Raw genomic sequence first — 6000 nt, forward strand, 5'->3', positions numbered from 1 at the left:
GGTTGCAGTAAACATTGACATTATAATCATAGGCCTGTTTCACTAAAAACTTGCGATTACAAGTGTTTGAACTTTACAATTCATAAGTATTTTTGCAAACTATGTAAAATCGGGTTTCACTAAACTTCATCACCAGCGGCACCTCCGATAAAAAGAGTTGGTAAATAAACTTGTAAACAATAAAATTGTTTTTAATCAAGAACTTTAACATGTTACAGATATTGCTTCTTTTTATCAAACTATGTCTAGTTTTCATGTCAGAAATTGCAGGAATAAATTAAAAATAATGATGCTGTTTCTGAGTGGTATAAATGATAGTTCACAATATCTTATTATTGAAAGAAAATAACACGTAAAACATTTCACAGCAGAAGACTGTTGAATGCAATTATGGCGCGCGAATGACAAAACATGACGATATTTATTTATTGCTCGTAGCTGGTTCGTAGGGAATGTGCTAAGTGAAAAAGAGCATATAATGACTCAGCATATCATATTTGTTTTAAATAATTGATTGCTTTGCATCATTGCACAAAAAGTATCAAAATTCCGAACGTCAGGACCACTGGAATTTCAGGTTTGTAATTACGATGTTTTCTTTCAAGTTTCTGATCTTCGTGAAACAGAAAGTTTGCGATTCCCGTGTTTTCTAGCAAACTTTTTCTTGTAAAAAAGTTTGCAAATTTTAAACTCAAAATTCATGCCCGAAGGTTTCGTGAAATCCAAATTTCAAATGTTGGTAATTATTTCTTTTAAACTCAAGTTTTTTCTTTGTAATTACACACTTTATTTGTTAGTGAAACAGGCCTATTGAAAAACATTGCCGCTGTTCTTAGCTCGATTCCAGTCAACCAGTCGTGAGTCGGGCAAGTCAGTTAGGTGCATGTGTACGTGTGCGTGTGCGTGGTAGAGTAAACATGTGAAACAAAGGGTAGAGATAAGTGAGTGAGTGTATAAGTTTGTGAGAGAGTGAGTGAGTGAGAGAGTGAGTGTGTGAGTGAGTGAGGGGTGAGTGAATGAGAGAGAAGTGTGTGTGTGTGTGTGTGTGTGTTTGTGTGTGTGTGTGTGTGTGTGTTATGACCTATGGTTTACGAGCGAGGGGCCATGAGCTTTTCATCATGTTTAATGTGGGCCTTAGGTCTCTAATTTTGATGGATTCAGTGATTTTTAGTTCAGCAGAATCCCGTCCCCAGCCGATTATATCAATAGTAAAGGCGGAGTTGATTTCAGTGCTACTTGCGTTAAAGTGCGAATCAGCAATATGTTCACCTAGTGGGGTGTCATCAATATGTCATCATCAATATGTCATCCATCCTCGCCCACATAAAAACATATTTAATATATTTCATTTTCCTTAAAATATTTTACCGAATATTATTAAGTGGTTTTATTTCAAATGAAATAATAATTAAAACGAAATTGGTGTTGTACAACCGATTTATTTTATGATGACCTACCATACTACATGATAATCAATGACGTCATCTTACCAAAAAATCAAAAGACGTAGAATAAGGATTTATAAAAGCTTAGCATACTTATCGGCAAAACGTTTTGTCCAATGTTTTCTTTGTTTTTTTCGCAGTCGCACCGTGCCGTTTTCGCGTTTTAATTTGTACCTACTTCCTTTGTCTTTAACTTATCCTGTGGTTCCAGAGTCCCTGTCCTTTCCATTTCCTTTTAAATATATTTTTAATGCTCATCCCTATCCCCCAGTCCTAACAGTTTCAAATTGTATTGCAATAAAATGTTTTGAATTCTTCACACATAACCTATCTACCTTCGTTGGTACTGTTGGTAGCCAGTGACACATCTAGGCAGGTAAGTAGGTACCTACCTGCTTTCCTGCTGTCTTCATAAAGCATACCTAATGAAGTTGTCAAATTTGTAGCACATTTTCAACACTTTCATATGGTGTCAGTGTGGCATGAAACCTAGCTAGGTTCATTATGTTCAGGCCCAGGGTTCAATTCAGAAGAGCTCCGCATAACTCACATAATGATAAGAGACAGACGGGGGCTTTACATGGGGTAGATGGCCTGATGACTTAGCTGGAATATGGCCAAAATTAAATTGACAACTTTTAGGTGAAAGGTGGTGATTTGGGTTAAGGGGCGTTTGTTGAAGTCAACTACTGGGTTATTTTGCACCCATTAAATGAAACTTCTGCTCCAATTCTACCCATTGAACCTCAATATCATGATCCACCTGTCCATCACTATGTATCCTTCCTTATTACATAGAAACTTTGAATGGCATGGCAATTTATAATTTTAAATGACAATATTTTTATGTTTCTTCTGTAGGTAGGTAGGTAGGTAGGTAGGTACACCAGACTGCTATGGACACTTTTCCAAGTTGGTGGGGCAAAAAACCTAATGTATATCTTGGTTTGAGTCGTTTGATTGAGTTGATTGATTCCTTTCATTGTCGCGTTTGAGTCGATTGAATCAATTCCCGAAAACTGCTCTGACTTGATTGATTTGATTGGTTTCCCAAATTTGTCGTGATTGAATTGATTGCTATTGATTGAGTCGTATACAACCCTGCTTGCAACACAAGAACAGTATATCAAAGCAATTTTTTGAAGGTGGGACAGTCCCTTTAAAGCGACTATGGGGCAGCCGAGATGACAGTTACATGCATACATACTCGTGTAGCGCAACGGTCAGCTGAAGTACATTTAGTTCTGACATTATCCCCGAAACTGCAGTTCCGCACAATGTCATCGTTTAGGGATCAACATCACAAATATTTTCCACACATATCTCATACCTGATATCTATAACATACATAACATAATTGCCACCTGCTGTTGATAAGCTGGAAAAATAAATCGGCACTTATGGCTGTAATTATTAACGGCAATGAATAGTTAACCCGTCAGCTGTAACTTTCATGGACGTGTACTCGCAAATATGGGGAAGATGAGGCTGTAAGGGCTCCAGTCTCCGCAACTTTTATCCAGGAAGTGGAGTGCGGGAGTCTGGATGGAGTTAGCGTGGCTAACATTATTCATGCGTGACCTTGACCTCAAACACTTGACACTCAAGAATATAAGGACTTTATTGAGAGAGCAATGAGCTTTGTTGATAGGAAACACAGTTCCCCACCTTCCAAGATGCAGCAAAAAAATAATTTGTAGCGGAGTCGAGATCGGAATGCTTACGATACCATGCTCACGAGAATAACATGGTTGGTGTTTTTGTTGGCCTTCTGCCCGGCGGGGCTTTTGATCTGTAAAACTGTGCCACGGTGCGGTGACGCTTTGAGCTGGCAGCGAGCGTGAACCCCATCCTGTATTTTAGCATCCCCTATGCCAACAGGGCTTCCCGGAGGGATGCTTTCTTAGTTTGATTGCTGATTTTCCTGCCAGTGAAGAGCAGCTTTCTCGGTGCCAGTTCCAGCGCCCGGCACACTATGTGCTGTCAAAGACGCGCTTCAACGATCAATGGGTAGCTATTTATAGGCGGCGATGTTACTGAAGTTGGAACAGGTGTGCTGTGGCAGCCTGTCATAAATCTCGGGTCACTGTTTTCAACTCGTGAGTCTACCTCACGAGCGGATTGGCTGAGACAACAAAGACAACTCCCCGGTAACGGAATAAAACCATATCTTGGAACGTTTAGCCTGACCTCAGAGGTCACGGTTGACCTTGGACTTTACAATCGGGTACCAGTCAATGCGTCTCGGAACAGCGTACATGTTAGTTTTTCCACGAAGCTCTAACAAGCTCAATGAGGAGCAAAATGTTGAGGGACTTTACCAACTCACCAGCAAGCTCGTCCTCAGCCGAATATAAAGAACCACGCTAGGTCCGGCGAGGTTCAATGACAAGTTAGGTGGCAATTAATTGCTTCTGACATTTTACATTAAATATCGTTTAGGAAAAATCAAGCGCTGACGGAGCGATCTCGAGACAGACGAGCCTCGCGTCTGAGCGGCGTCATTTTGCCTCGTCAGATACCAGGGCTACATCTCGTAACAAACCGATCGGAGCGATCTTGGCGTCACTGAGGCCGCGGATAACGTCATCACTGGAGCAGGTCCAACCGAAATCACACTCAGCCATCCGAGCGAGACTAATATGTTGATAGAGGGAACGAATTAGACGACCAGAAAAAAGGAACAGTTCGGAGTTTGGCCTTTATCAATGTCGACGCAAATGAGATCTTTCAAATTAGGCGCTCAGTGAGGCATAACGAATGCCATTTTTAATTAAAACATGACTTAAGTGCAACGATAACCTTTTAGTTGTATCTACCTCGTTTCACGAGTTCAGGAATATCCCATAGTGTGCAGTGTAGGCTTTCTGCATAGGCAACATAAGCTGACTTATCCGTTCTGTGACCTGTCACTTGTTAGCCAGCTTTTTCTTCCGTCCCCTCCGCCCTCGTCGGCGAGTCTGACGGCGGGGCGACCCGTGTGACGTCCGTGCCGTGCCGGGTCACGGCCCGTGTCTGCTCTGACAGCCGCGACACCTCCTCTCGGATGCCTGTTCCTCGCGCCCCGGGCGGCACACCTCAGCTGTGACCTCACTGAGCCGAGGACTCGGGTGTGCCGGGTGGTCCTCCTCGGCATGCGGTGTGTAGTGTCAGGTGTGGTGGGTGGCGCGGACTAAAGTGGCCGGCCGGTGTCGGACTGGGAAAGGAGAGAGTGGTCCGTACAGGCGTCATGATTACGTCACTGTCCAGGTAGGGGTCAACTGCAGAGGATGTGAGCTGTTCAGCTCGCATTGAGGCGTGATGAAGATGACGTGGCCGAGCGCCAAGGAAAGAACTGGAGATCCGTGACGACAAGATAAGGACACTGAGGCCATTCAGCGCATCGGAAAATGGGTAGCTGCGATTGTGTGAATCTGCTCCAGTATGTGGCGGTCTGCGAGACAATCACTTTTCGACCTGCTTTTCATCACTGAAGGGATCTCTTCAAACGCGATAGATAACCGGAACTATGCCAATGTGAAGCATATTGAACCGGTGAATTCCGGAAACTATCCGATGGAAATTGCAATAGCAAACACAGGCGTGCCGTTTGAAGAAGATATCACAGAATGTACTGGCGTAACGTCTTGTTTCCTGTACTTTGATCTGATAGCCGGTAGCCCAGCCTCGCGTGCATCGGAGCCCCGCTGAGCTCACTATATGTAGCACGCTCCTTGCACTCTGCTCATTCCCTCGGTTTCGACAGGTCACGCAGGGAACGTCCCATCGCTCCGGCGGGGAGGGAGGGGATTGATGATGACCCCCCTGGTGAATAGTGATCAACTGATCACACAAGACACATCACTAAGCCTAGGACGGTGTGCTTGAGCTGATGCCCCTCTATCACCGAATACAGATCAACACTGAAAACAATTTAACCCAAGGCTGGCGAGTAAACCGGTGTTTTACGGGTACCCCTATCCGCAACCATTTTTAACCACCCTCCCACGAGTAGTGCTAGGTCCCATTGCGGTGTAGTCGTATATGCTCTGAACGGATATAACCGCTGTTAGCGAACAAGTCCGCTGAGAGTAGGGACGACTACACTGCAATGGGACCTTACTGTACTCCTGGGAGGGTGGTTAAAAATGGTTGCGGATAGGGATACCCGCAAAACACCGGTTTACTCGCGGGCCTTGGGTTAAATTGTTTTCAGTGAAGATGCCATGGGATTTTGCTGTTCCACATTAGCTAAATCCCATTTAGGTAGATTTTGATTACGGAGCGAGCGAAGCGAGCGGAGTCTTTACTTAGATTAACGGAAATTTCTGAGTATGAGCGGCCGGCCGTGCGGACGCTTTTGCGAGGCTTATATCTCAGCAACCACTTGACCGATTTACATGCGGTAATTTTTGTAGGGTAGCTTCATTCCTTCTACCAAGTATTGGACTATTCCCGATGCATGTGGGTGACCCCTTATGCACGTGCCACGTGCAAAACGAAGAGGTGTCAGTTTTGCAATTGTTGCAATATCTCGGTAACTACTTGGCCGATTGCGCTCAAAGTTGGCATGTAG

Source organism: Amphibalanus amphitrite, unplaced genomic scaffold (genome assembly GCF_019059575.1).
Source record: "Amphibalanus amphitrite isolate SeventyFive unplaced genomic scaffold, NRLGWU_Aamphi_draft 000030F_arrow, whole genome shotgun sequence".
NCBI classification, from domain to species: domain Eukaryota; kingdom Metazoa; phylum Arthropoda; class Thecostraca; order Balanomorpha; family Balanidae; genus Amphibalanus; species Amphibalanus amphitrite.